General features: G+C 49.7%; 1 protein-coding gene and 1 long non-coding RNA gene across 6 annotated transcripts in view; one reads left to right on the top strand and one right to left on the bottom strand.

The window, feature by feature from the left end:
* ATP2B2 (ATPase plasma membrane Ca2+ transporting 2) overlaps positions 1–13,107 on the bottom strand; it is a 302,573-nt gene that overhangs the window by 186,346 nt on the left and 103,120 nt on the right. The window contains exon 2 of one of the 3 annotated variants that reach the window (XM_086697431.1): positions 6,579–6,671. The exons of the other annotated variants lie outside the window; for them this stretch is intronic. The gene's annotated coding sequence lies outside the window, so the exon portion shown is untranslated. The remainder of the gene's footprint in view (positions 1–6,578; positions 6,672–13,107) is intronic. 3 annotated transcript variants of the gene reach the window in all.
* Positions 1,001–12,799, top strand: LOC147583480 (uncharacterized). Of its 3 annotated transcripts, XR_015248256.1 has the most exons (4): positions 1,001–1,206; positions 11,682–11,890; positions 12,099–12,265; positions 12,472–12,799. It is a non-coding gene; the product is annotated as an uncharacterized LOC147583480 (long non-coding RNA). The 3 variants fall into 3 exon arrangements; XR_015248255.1 differs by lacking the exon at positions 12,099–12,265 and having other exon boundaries at positions 1,004–1,206; positions 11,679–11,890; XR_015248254.1 differs by lacking the exon at positions 12,099–12,265 and having other exon boundaries at positions 1,005–1,206.

Here is a 13,107-nt window from a genome sequence, read left to right as displayed (position 1 = left end):
TCCTTTGCCCCTCCAGCTGCCCTTGCCCATCCCAGCACAGGCAACCTGCTCTTGGGACTTCTCTCCTACCCCCCTGCCATGGGCTTGCCAAGGATGGCCACCCAGCCCAAAGGGATTTCAGTGTCAGACGAGGTGAGCCTGGCCAATTACCTTCACTCTTCCTCTCCCCTTGGCCGCTCTCAGGGCTGAGCCCTTCCTAACCCACCTCCTCTCTTTTGTTTTAAAGTTTATTTGAGAGAGAGACAGAGAGACAGAGACAGAGACAGAGAGAGACAGAGAGAGAATCCCAAGCAGGCTCTGCATTGTCAGTGCAGAGCCTGATGTGGCGCTTGAACTCACAAACCACGAGATCATGACCTGAGCTAAAGTTGGACGGACACTCGACTGACTGGGCCACCCAGACGCCCCCCAACCTACCTCCTCTTAACCTCCATCACCCCAGCCACCACTTCCTCACTAAAACTCCCATCCCGAGGGGTCCACAATGCCCAGTGCCTATTTCTGTGATCTGTCCACATCTACCCCTCTTCTTCCTCTAGTCCCATAAGGCTGCTAGCAGCCAGCAGACTGCTGAATCTGGGGACAGGTGACCCGAGGTGGTCCTGCTCCTTTTTCCCCGAAGCCTTGGGCAAGCTGCTTCTCTCCCAGAGACTCTACAACAGGGACAGTGATAGATGTCAGGGCCCCACCATCAGTCAGGCGCTGAGCCACTGGCTTCACTGGCCAGTCTCATTCCTTATTTTCTCATCTGAAGAATGGGGACAATAAAAATGTCTCCCCCAGGGAACTGCGTGGTGATCCCAAGCAATAGCTTTTGTGAAATGGGCTCACTGACTGTGAAGTGCCATGCTAACGCTGTTATTCTACTTTGAAGGGCAATGCTTGTTTAGATTTCCAGGTTTTAGATATGTGTGTGTGCATGTGCATGTGCGTGTGTTGAATGCCACAGCCGTGTTATTTATAGTCAGCTCTCATACAGGTTTTTATCATTCCTTGCCTGTGCGGCTAAAAATAACAAATGACAAAGGTCATGTCTGCTCCTACCTATTGGAGGAATCTACAAAGAATGAAGCTTTTGATTCACTGACTTGGGGAAGTGAGAACTCTCCTGCCGGCCACAGCCCCTGGAATTCTTTACCAGGTCTCGCTGGCCCATGCCAAGGACATGGGGGAAGCTCAGGGAGGTCTGCCTGTCTCTCTGGGAGGGTGAGTCCTGGACTGTCACCTCTTCCACCAGCCTGGGGAGGACATGGGGGAACAAATGTAGATTAAAGGGCAGAAGTCCCAGGCCCTGGTTCCAGGGGTGTGACATGGGCCTCAGTTTCCCTGTATTCAAAATGAGAGGGGTAGGTGCTGAGAACGTTCTCCTGATCCTAAATGCAGAGGCGCTCTAGTCTGATCTCCCTGCCCTCCCTCCACTCTGCACCACCGTGGACTCACTGAATATCTACCGGCCCCTGTTAATGATAATAGCATTGAGGATTCCTGTGATCAGAGCCAGTATTTGTGGGGTGCTGATGACGTGCCAGGCACATGCCTTTAGGTGGAGTAAACTCATTGACTCTACACACCCACCTGGGGCAAGGAAACTTGGCATCCCCATCTGACAGAGGAGGGAGGGGACAGAGCCCCAAAGGTGAGGTTGCATGAGTGCCAGCTGACACCAGGCAGTGATGGCTCCAGAAAGTGACCGGGTGTCTGCCGTCTGGGCATGTGCTTGGCACCAGGTACTGAGCTGGGAACAGCAGGCAGGAAGACTGACACACCCAGAGCTCACTTTCCCCATTACCGAGGGAGCCATGGTCCCAGCTATGATGACTCTCATGCAGTGTGGGGAGTGGCAGTGGAGGGACAAGGGCCTGGGGCAGCCTGGAGGAGGATGCCTCCGTATGGCCCCATGGAGGCACCAGTGAGGAGCTTACTTTACTTGGTCCTTGCCAGTGGAAAGGTGAAGGGGAAAAGCATTCCAGGCGGTGGGTACAGCAAGAGTGGGGCAGGGGTCAGGCGCAAGGGCAGGGATGCTGGAAAGGTGGGGCTGGGGAGTGGGGTGGGAGACACAGAAGGCAACTAGAACCCCACAGCAAGGAAATTTGCATTTTGCCCGTGGGCCAGAATCCCCCAGAAGTTAGTAATGGTGGTTGCCAATTCCATGAGTATATATTTAAAAAAAAAAAAATCAACTCTCTCTTAAAAAAAAGTATACACCTACTTGGTATTATCTTAAGCATATACAGCCACGAGATCATGGATTTGCTTTGCCAGTTGTATTTTTCTCCTAGCATGTTAAAATAAGTGCACGGCTATTAAAATAGAAAGGACGCACTTGTTCACTCCCCAGAATGGTGGCCTGAGTGTGCCCTTTGGGAAACACAGCTTGGCCTCAGCTTGCGGGTGGTTGTAGGTGGCTGATCTGATCTGGGTTGCGGTAGGACTTCTCAGAGATTAGAAGGGGCAGGAGGACATTCCTGGGGGTGGGCCCCCACCCCTATGGCCACATCTTGGGGTGCCAGCATGCCCCTAGCTGAGCACTGCTCATCGCCTCCTTCTCGGCCTCAGCTCTCTGGCTTCCCCTGAGCCCGGGAGAGCTCAGTCCTGGATATACTCCTCTCCCAGCCAAGAGCTTCTGCGGCCTGCTCTGACCTCAATGACTAACACACATTCCTGGCCTAGTTAGAAAGCCCCTCGCCTCTCATATTTATAGCCACCTCCCGACTCTGCTTGAGCCTCTGAGGGAGGCTTGGGCCTTCTTAGCCACCCCCGCCCTGCCCTGAGTCTTGCTTGTCCTGACAGACATTGTCAGACTCTCTTCTTTGAGAGAGGAGTGGAGTAAGGGTTTCATTCTGAGTGACACTGGCCAAGTAGCTTCTCCTCCGCATACCTCATCCGTAAGATGAGAGGCATCAGACCACCAGGTTGGGCTGGCTGTGGTGAGGAGTCAGTGAGATGCTGGTTCTGAAATACCAGGAATGACGAATGCTTGTGGACTGCCCATTATAGACTGGGCCATATTCTAAGCTCTGGACACATACCAACCCATTTAATTCTCATAACAACCCTATGAGGGACAGACTATTATTATCATGCCCGTGTCGCAGGGGAAGAAACTGAGGCACAGAAAATTAGGTAACCTGTCTGAGGCTACACGGCTAGCTGGGATTCAGAGTGGACTTCAGACTTGGCTCAGAGAGTGGGTCCTCATCCATACAGTGGACTTGCCCCCCCTTTGTTCCCTGCCTTTGGGATCTCCTTACTTAGTTGAGCACATCACCCCCTGTCTGCAATAAAGTAAGTGGCTAGGGCAGCCACATAATGGCCTCAGGCATTTCCCCCTCCAAGGAAGTTGGTGAGGACAGGGCTCATGAGGGAACAAAGCAGGAAGGGGCTGAGAATCACAGCTGGGACTTCTGTCACGGCGCACCTCTCTTTATACTGGGGGACTCTGAGTCCTTTTTTTCTGGGGAAAAAAGGAAGAGCAGGCTGGTATCTGGTGGCAAGTGAGAGGGCGGGCCATGGAAAGGGAGCCCTCGGTTGCCACGCCTCCAGCCCCACCCACTTCTGACTTCTTTGGCCCTTGCCTCTCAAAGGGGGAAAACATACAATAAATTTTATTCACCTACAGGTTTTAGGTTGAATGAGTCCCACGAGTGTTTATAGTAGCCAACAGGGATTCCAAGAGGGACAGGAAAGCTAATACTCTCAGGGGTTTACTCTGCATGGTGCAAAGGAGCAGTTGAGGAAATGTCCCATCTTGCTGCTCTTCCTAAAATCAGTCCTAAGAGATAAAACCCTGTTCTCAAACTCAAAACTTCAAGTCGTGGTTTCAGGATCCTGGAGTGGAAGAAAGGTGTCGGGCTGCCTGTCCTTAGCCAGAAAATTGATGGCCGACCCTGATTTAATTAGCTTTTCCTTCCAATGATTTAGGGAAGCCTGTAATTAGCTCAGGGGCCCAGAGGGAGAGGCTGGGTGTGGGAGCCAGCACGGGAGCAGGCAATAAGGGGTGGGGGTGGGGTGAGGTGGGGGCTAGTTTGAAGCTCAGACTCCCAGTCCTGCCAGGTAATGGAGGATGGGAGAACCATCTGCTCCCCATGGCAGGTGGGTAGAGAGACATCCTAAATAAATGCAGAGTGGGAGAAGGGGGCTGGGCAAGGGCAAAAGCGCGAGCTTAGAGACTGTGCCTTGACATTTTGACTTGTATTGGACCAAACTACGTGACTTCTGCAGGCGACATATCACCACGGCTTCGGAGCCAGGCACTGAGGCTGAATTGCTGCAGATAAGCTCTCCAGGGCCCTTGCAGGAGCTGTGGAGCTCCTCCAATAGTGTCAGGCATTAAAGCAGCATTTTCCCAGCTAGTAGCAGGGCAAACCCCGCTCTCAGTTCTGAGGAGGAGGCTCCTGAAACAGGGCCTGCACCTCACGTAGGTAAGGGGTCATTAGCCAGACATAGGCAAGCTCTGGCCCGAGCCCCTTGCCAGCTGGACTTCAAGGGCACACACATCCCAAATGGGCAGATTGCCTCTCTATGGACCCCCAGCCCCTACAGGCCCGAGCTTAGTGGGTTTCCTCCCAAGCTCTGCACCTGTCCCCAGATGTTTTCACAGGGAAGCAGAGCCAGTCCCACCTTTCGGGGATTCAGCCGCACCTCTGTGTTTCCAGAGAAACACCCATAAATAAGCAGTCCAGCAATGGTGCCGAATTTACAGGCCATCTTCAAGAATAAGACCTGGGACCTGGGACCAGGAAGCCTTTCATTCATAAACTTTCAACCTGAGAACTTTCACAGACACTAATAAACCCACAGCCAGAGGATGGTTTAGTGATTATGGATGGGTGTTTTAAAAAAATTTTTTTTTCAACGTTTATTTATTTTTGGGACAGAGAGAGACAGAGCATGAACGGGCGAGGGGCAGAGAGAGAGGGAGACACAGAATAGGAAACAGGCTCCAGGCTCTGAGCCATCAGCCCAGAGCCCGACGCGGGGCTCGAACTCACGGACCGCGAGATCGTGACCTGGCTGAAGTCGGACGCTTAACCGACTGCGCCACCCAGGCGCCCCTGGATGGTTGTTTTAATCCTTGAGGACAGTTTGTTCTTGATCACTGAGCTGCCCGTGGATACTCTTTTTTGAGGTGTTTTGGGGACATCGTTAGCCCTACCATGGCCAGTCAATATGGGAGCAGTGTGGAAATCATGTAAAGTGACAGTGGGAAAAGAGGTAATACTGCATAGATGTTTATAGCCCGGGTGCTTGTGTTGTCTGGGATATAAAGACAAATTGTGAGTGCCTTAGGGAATTTGGTCTGTGTGTGAGCAGAGAAGTCGGAGGTAGCCATGGGCCACGCAGGTAAGGAGCAAGCACACTTCCTGACACCACCTTCAGAATGCCTACTATGTGTCAGGGACCATGCTACGTGCTTTCACACGCATCATCTCTAACTCCTACAATAACTCTGCTAGGGAGGCAGTATTAACCCATTTATAGCAAACATTGGGAGGTTACCTGACCAATGCCACCCAGCCAGAATGTGCAGAGTTTGGACTTGAATCTAAGTCTGTCAGATACCAGAGTCTGTGTTCTTTCACACTTTACAGAGGTGTGCTGGTGGGGTTGGAGATTAAAAGAAAAGGAGGACTAAATGGGTAGGCAGGGGGCAGAAAGGAAAGTAGATGTTAAATTCAGGTTTTTAAATGTATTCTGTGTACCTGCTATGAGCCAGGCCACCGAGATGAAAAGGACATAATGCCTGTCCTCTAGGGGCTCATGATCCCGTGTACGTGTACTGCTAAGCCCTATGTGACCAGTCTTCCTTTCCAGTGTACGTGTACTGCTAAGCCTTACTTGAAAAGTCTTCCCTTCCCCAGTTCAGCAGCTGACCCTTCTACCCTGGACCCCTTCTCCCCGAACCCTTGACTGGTTTCTATCCTATTCTCTACCCCCAGCAATGTCTGCAGCCCCAGCCTCGGACTTGGGAACTAGTCTCATTGGTTGTTTGTGGGATACCCATGCTTTGCTTCTCAGCTGCTTTGCTTATTCCCTTCATCATAACAATTCTCTATGTGAGGCTCAGAGAGGTTAACTAGCTGGCTCAGAGTCACACAGCTAGGAAGTGGAAGAGCCAGGATTTGATCACATATCTGTCTGCCTCCACAGCCTGAGGCTTTCTCTGTGATCCTGTCTCCCCTGTGACCATCATGCCCATTTCCTTTCTATCTTCCAGGTCATTCCACTGGAAGTGACTTGCTTTGAGCAGAGCCTCTGCTGAAACCGGCTTTGCACTTGTTAGCTGGAGGGAGGAGATACATTTTGGAAAGCACCCAAGAAAAAAGACACTCGAAATAACTTTCCTTCATGGCTCCTACTGCCAAAATGCACTGAGCCCCAAATGGGAGCAGGCCTCTGCAAGACTCACATTGATGCTGTCCCTTTGGCTGGGGTTTATAGCTGACAGTGCACTTTCCAAGTATTACCTCATAGATCCCCACAGCAGCACTGAGATGGGTGTCCTGAACCTCCTTTTACAAATGAGGAAGCTGGAGGCTCAGGATGGTAATGGGACTCGCTCAAGGTTGCGTCCCTACCTGGGGGTGACCTTGGATAAGTCATGTTCCCTCCCAGAGCCTCAGGTTCTTCATCTGCAAAGATGATGATGGTGTTGGCTTCCCAGAGTTACTCTGAAGGTTAAGGAAGAGAAAATAGGTGGAAGAGTCAAGCACAGAACCGGACCCACAAGAACTCCTCCACAGCTACTAGATGCATTAACTCTCCACACAAAGCGAAGATCACAATCATGCAGACCGAGTAAAGAAAGGCCAAGAGTGAAAGGTTCTCAGGCTATTCCTGTACACACAGGCAGGCTGGCCGCTGCTGACAATGATAACAATGGCTGATTTTTATTGTTTAATCCTCTGCACATGCTGTCTCATTTCACCCTCATCACCAGCTGCAGGAAGTGAGTACAATATTTATCCCCATTTTACAGATGAGGAAATGGTGGTACAGTCTGGTTAAATACAGGGGAGCCAAAGAGAACTTTTTCAGTAAGAAAGAAAAGATAACTCAAGTTCAGAGTGTGACAAGCCTGTAAATTAACTCTTTTCCCCAAAAATACTCCTCTAAAACTTCTCTTCAGAACATGACTCCCCTCTTTTTTTTCCTCAAGCCCTCTAGCTATCACGTAGTGACTTCTTTACAACAGACCTCCTCCCTTAGTCACCACGGAGTGGCAAATGGTAAGATTCAGGAACCCCCGGGAATCCCAGGCCCTTACCTGCTAAGCCAGGGCCGAGAGTGAAGCTGGAGCTTTATACATTGTAAGTCTCTGCTATGGCTTTGGAAGTGGGGGTGGCTCTTGCTTCACACTCAGCTACACCCCTGATGCATGGTGCAAATGGTATTTAATTAACAAACATCAGATTTCAAATATGCTACTAAAAGAACCCTGGCCTGGAGAAAATTCCCCTTTTAGCTCTCTTCCCTCACCTGGTCCAAAGTCTGATTGATTACCTGGGGAACCCTGTGGCTTGCAGCCAGGAGAGGGAAACCAGCATGTTGCCTGTTGACTGCACTAAGTGGTCAGACACAACAGGTTCAAGCATTTCTCTCTGGGCCTCAGTTTCCTTTCCTCTAAAATACAGGAGAAAAGTAAAAGAAAGCAAACTGGCAGGACTGGACTGGGGTAGAGGCTGCAAACCAGCCACTTGGGAGAGCAGCCAGCTTAAAATAAATTTGTTTGTTTTGCTAAGAGCTTAAAATAAATTTGAACTAAGTGCCAATGTTTAAAAATTGGGAAACTGTGCATAAGAATCCAGATTTCTGCCTTCTCTTAAAATATTGCCCAAAAAAGTGCTGCCTATCCTGGGGTTGGCTGGAGGTAGGTGAGGCCACAGAGATGGGCAGCTGGTTACCACTTCAGCCCTCTCCCCATGTGACTTCATTAAGGCAGGTTCTCACCTGGATTCAGCAGGTGAGTTAACAATGCCTGAACCTCAATCTCTCCTGAAAGTTGGGGCCCTTCCAGGGAAGAGACTGGGCTTTTGGCATAAGACCTTTCTTCTATTTAATAAACACTCCTTATATGCCAGGGGTTATTTTAAACATGCCAGGTATAGTCCTAAGTGCTATACACACACCAATGAATTACTTCATTCTCATAAAACCTCGTGGAGTAAGTATAATTACCACACCCATTTTACAGATGAGGACAGAGGCACAAAGATGTTAACTCACTTGCCTAAGGCTACATGGCCAGTAAGTGACAGACTTGGAGTTTGAACCCTGGCAGACTGGTTCCCAAATCTGTGCTCTACCTGCTGTATAATGCCACTCACCCACCTTTTCTGGGTTAGTGGCCACCTTTTCTGGGTTAGTGTATGGCTTCTTCTAAGTTTCCATGTCCCGGTATGAAAACTAAGTCATCACCCCCCTCCGCTATTTCTCTTCCCTCCTCTCCTATATTTATTACTTCCCTCCCTCACGGGTACTGCTCTTATCCCCATTTTAAGTTGAAGAAATTGAGGCACAGAGAGGTTGACTTGTCCAAGGTCATGTGGCTGGAAGCAGCAGAACCAAGGTTCAACCCAGCCAATCTGACTGCAAAATCTGTGCTCCTGGCCCCCTTTATCTCCCTCCACACACCCCTAAGAACCCACCCTTGCCACTTACTTCTTCCCGCCATTTCTTCACTCACCTATCCATCCAACACTCAACTCAGATCCTGTGCTGGGTATGGGGGACACCTATATGGTGCATCGAGGTTGGCTGGGGTGGGCAGGTGACATCCTGCTCCCAGAACAGGAACTGCCCATGACCACTCCCTCTGGAGCTGAGGCCAGTGGGAGAACTGGTTTCCAACTGACAGCCCTGGAGAGCTTAAGAGGAAGCAGCAGAGGGAAGCCGGCTGGCCCCTGGCAGCTTCTTGTAGGGCAAGGCCTCAGCAAGGCACTCAGAGATTCACAGACCCTATTCTGCAGCTGGAGCACTGACTGATCTTTGGGTTCTGGCTCTGCCACTGACATGCTACGGGGGCCCTGCACAGGGAGCTTCCCCTTTCTGGGCCTCGGTTTCCCCACCTGTAAAATGGGGACATTATAGCACTGGATGTTGCAAACTGGCAGCTTAGAGGCCAGATCCAGCCTACAAACATATTTTGCTGGAGGATCTGCTGAGTGATTTTTTTTTTTAAGTAAACTTTTTGTTTTAGAACACTTTTATATTTACAAATAAAAAATGGCTAAAATAAAAGAACACTTTTATTTTACAAATTTACAACTACCAGGTAGTTGTCCTAGTATTAAGAGCTTATACTAGTATGGTACATTTTCACAATTAATGAATAAATATTGGTATGTTAATATTAACTAAAGTACATAATTGATTCAAATTTCCTTAGTTTTTATCTATAACCCCCCTTTTTTCCCCCTCCAGGATCCCACATTATATTTGGCCATCATGTCTCCTTAGGTTCCTCTTAGCTGTGATAGTTTTGCAGAATTAAAAAAAAAAAATAATAATTAAATTAGAATGCCTCAGAAGGCATGTCTTGGCATACTAGAATTATTCCATGTTTTGATTTGGGTAATGGTAACACATGTATAAATATATATGTAAAAATCACCAAGTGATACATTTAAGATTAGCATACTTTACCACTTCAATGTATGTATGTCATGCCTCCAAAAAAAAAAAAAAAAACAAAAAAGAAACAAAGAAAGAAAGAAAGAAAACCTGAGTGACCCTCTCCAACTTGCCAGTCTCCAGCACTTCCCTATTACACTCTTCTCAGAAGTGCTCATTCCTTTGTATCATCTCCTTGGCATCTGTAATCACCACAAGGTATATATAAATAAGCCTCTGCTAGTTTACTCATCTGTAAAATGGGTATAATGATATTTTCTACCAGATAAGGCTGTAGTGAAGATTAGAGAGGTAATGTACATAAAGTTCTTAGCACAGTGCCTGGTGCATAGTAAGTATTCAAGAAATAGGAACAATTATTATTATTGCTTGGGTAGTATTTACATTATTAAAATGGGTACATAACTAATATTTCCCCTTAAAGCAAACCCCATCCTTTCCTTCCTCTGTGTCCATGCCTCCTCTTATGTCTCTGTTCCTCCCTGCCAGGGAAGGACCAAACTCTGATGGGCAGAAGGTGAAAGAGACAGGGACAAGTGTCCCACCAGAGGTGGTCCATCTGCTAATGGAACTGAGATGACTGAGGATGATTCCCAAACCTGTCCCCAAGGTCCAAGGAAACTTTGCTGGAAGTTGGAGTCCCAATTCTTCCCTTTCTTATGGAGCACCTTGGGGTATAAGAAGTTCTGCAGTTTTCAGACATCTGCCCCCCAAAGCTGCATCCTGTCCCCCTCAAGCATCCCCCTGGCCAAAGATTCTGGGGACAGTGGGGAAGCTGGCGGGCTTTTGGAGGGATGCTGTGGAAATCATGGGGAGAAGGTAACCTGCTGCCTGGCTCTCTGCTGACCTAGCCTGTCGGGGGGTGCCAGCTTTTGCTGCGGGGCACCCCCAGATCTGTGTCTGGAAGCAATGAGGTCAGGGAAGGCAGGTTCTCAGATGCATTTGGATGACCTCTTGCAAACTAAGCTCTTGGTAAGATGTGCTGAGAGGTGACTAAAGAGGGTTGGCCCTCTGAGATGGCCACCTCTGAGATGGTGAGGTGAGCAGAAATCAGGGGCTGGAGGTTGGGAGGCCAGGGCTGGATCTTGTCTTGCTCTCTGACTTTCTGTATGACTGCTGGTAAGTCCCCTTCCCTCTCTGAGCCTCTTTTTCCAATAATAATAATAATAACAACAATAATAATAACAATAGTAATAATTGTGTCCCTGATGAGTCCCAGGCCACAGACACAATAGTTATTATTATTATTGTTATTATTATTATTATTATAGTAACAACAATAGTGATAATGGTGGCAGTGATGGTGGTGATAATGGCTCCCAATTTAAGTATGAGGTAGAGAATAAGCCCTTTATGTGTGCAGCATAATTTCATGCTTGTAAGTATCCCATGAAGTCGGTCCTGTAATTGTCTCCATTTCACATATGAAAAAAATGGGGCTCAGAAGGTCAAGGACCTAAGGCTTCCCAGCTACAAAGTCTGCAGACACAGGATTCAAACCCTGGGTCTAGGTCATCTCCTTTGTGGCTACACCTATGAGATGAGCAAGCAGCCTAATGGGTCTCCTGACTTTCCTTCCAGCACTGACCCTGCAGCTCTGAAGGCTGGTCCCGGGTCTGGGGAGCAGCAGGGGGCAGGGACGATGCTCTGAGCTCCAGAGCACTTACCTATGCTAAGGTCTCTATGGTCTCATCTGACCTTAGCAACGGCCTTAAGGAATAGGGACCGTTGGCACCACCTCCATTTACAGGGTGGGAAACTGAGGCACAGAGAGGCAGAGGTAAGCGTGCAGTCACACAGGTGTCAGGGTTTGAACCTGGGCCATGTGGCCCAGGAGCTCATGCTCTTCTATGCTTTAGCAGCCCTCTGGAGGAGGGGGGCCTGCAGAGCTGAGTGAGGCCAGAGACCGTCCCCCGCGGGGGGCTCCTTGTCAGTCTGCACAGGGCTTGTCCAGACTAGGCCTCACCCTCCAGCCTGCCTCCTAGCCCAGGGCTCAAAGGTTTACAAGTATTCCCTCTTACATGACAAAGCTGTTTCCATCTCAGCAGCTCCCCCTGCACTGGAGACCCAGGCCCTTGAGCAGTGCCCCGTGAACCCATTCTCCCATACCTGAGCTGGAGATGGTGGCAAATCCCCCGGTGTCCCCGATGAGTCCCAGGCCACAGACACAACCCCCCACTCCGACCTCTCGGCTTCAGCACGGACAACCACCGCAGAGTGGCTACACCCTGCGAGGTGGCCACCAGATCCAGTCCAGGTGCCAGTGGGGCTGCCTAGCTTTCTGGCCTTGGGAGCAGTGAGCGGGGAGGGGGCGTGGGGAGGGGCAGGGAAGCATGGCTGGCCTCCACAGTGCTGTGTGCTTGGCAAAATAGTAGCCTCTGCCAAAGGCAGCATGGATGGTGGGTGTTTCTGTGCCCCCGGCTTCCTTCTGGGCCACGTTCACTTGAGGCTTCTGATCCTATCAGTGGCACTCTGGCTGCTCCAGTCCTGGTTACCTGGAAGTCCTTTTGTTCTGAGGACTCTCTGTACGACTGGCTGGTAGAGAGTGGCCCTGGGACCATGAGGAAAGGGCAGCCACCATGTGTCCACCTGGCCGGACCCAAGAACGGAGGCTTCCAATGAAATGGGCCATGTGAGTGTGAACGCTGGGGACAGGCCAGGCAGGGAGAGGTGGGGCGGGCCTGGGCCAAACACCCCGGATCTCGCCTCCTCCAGGAAGCCTCTCTGGACTAAAGGGAAGAGAGGTGACAGAGTCCCCCACCCACCTTGTCTCTCGGCCCCACGACACCCCTTGCTTGTTCCCTTAGAACATGCCTATCCTTTTCTCTCTGTTTACAGAGCACAGGAAGAAACCGTGCATTGTTTCCCGTCTGGCAGAGCAACGTGACTGGAGAGAGAGCACTTCCCACAGAGTGGTTTCCCGGCTTTTACAACCTTCCCCTTTGTGTGTTGATGTTCTGTTTTATTTTAAACTTTTCAGGTGTGAGGAACTCACCCCTATTTTGTTTTTCACTTTTAAGTGAATGGATAGTGTGCTAATCACAACAGTTCCTGTTTGACAAATACTAGAACATCTATGCTGCAAACATATTATTTAGTCAAGGTAGCATCTTCCTTTCCTTTCCAGATTTTTATTTCTTAAAATACAGTTTAAATCACACAGGTACCGATGAATGCTTGTCTGCTGGACTACGCCAGTGCAGGGACCACAGGGATGGCGGCTCTTATGGAGTGATCCCTGGGTGGGGATGTGAGGCTCTTCCAAGCGTGTTTACCTCTGCTGCCCCTTCACTAAGTAGCCCCAGACCGCTGCAAGTTTTAAGCTTGAGGGTCTTATTTTTCTGAGTGGCTTGTCTCTGCTCTTGGCTTCAATGCTGTGAGCTCTCCATGATGGCAGTGCGTTTGCTTCCAGTCTCAAACTCCCTCCCCTGCGACCTCATAATTTACCCCACCCAGCGGCTTCCTTGCACTTCC

Source organism: Puma concolor, chromosome A2 (genome assembly GCF_028749965.1).
Source record: "Puma concolor isolate L17-30 chromosome A2, mPumCon1.1.hap2, whole genome shotgun sequence".
Classification (NCBI taxonomy): domain Eukaryota; kingdom Metazoa; phylum Chordata; class Mammalia; order Carnivora; family Felidae; genus Puma; species Puma concolor.
This window is presented reverse-complemented; position numbering and strand designations above follow the sequence as displayed.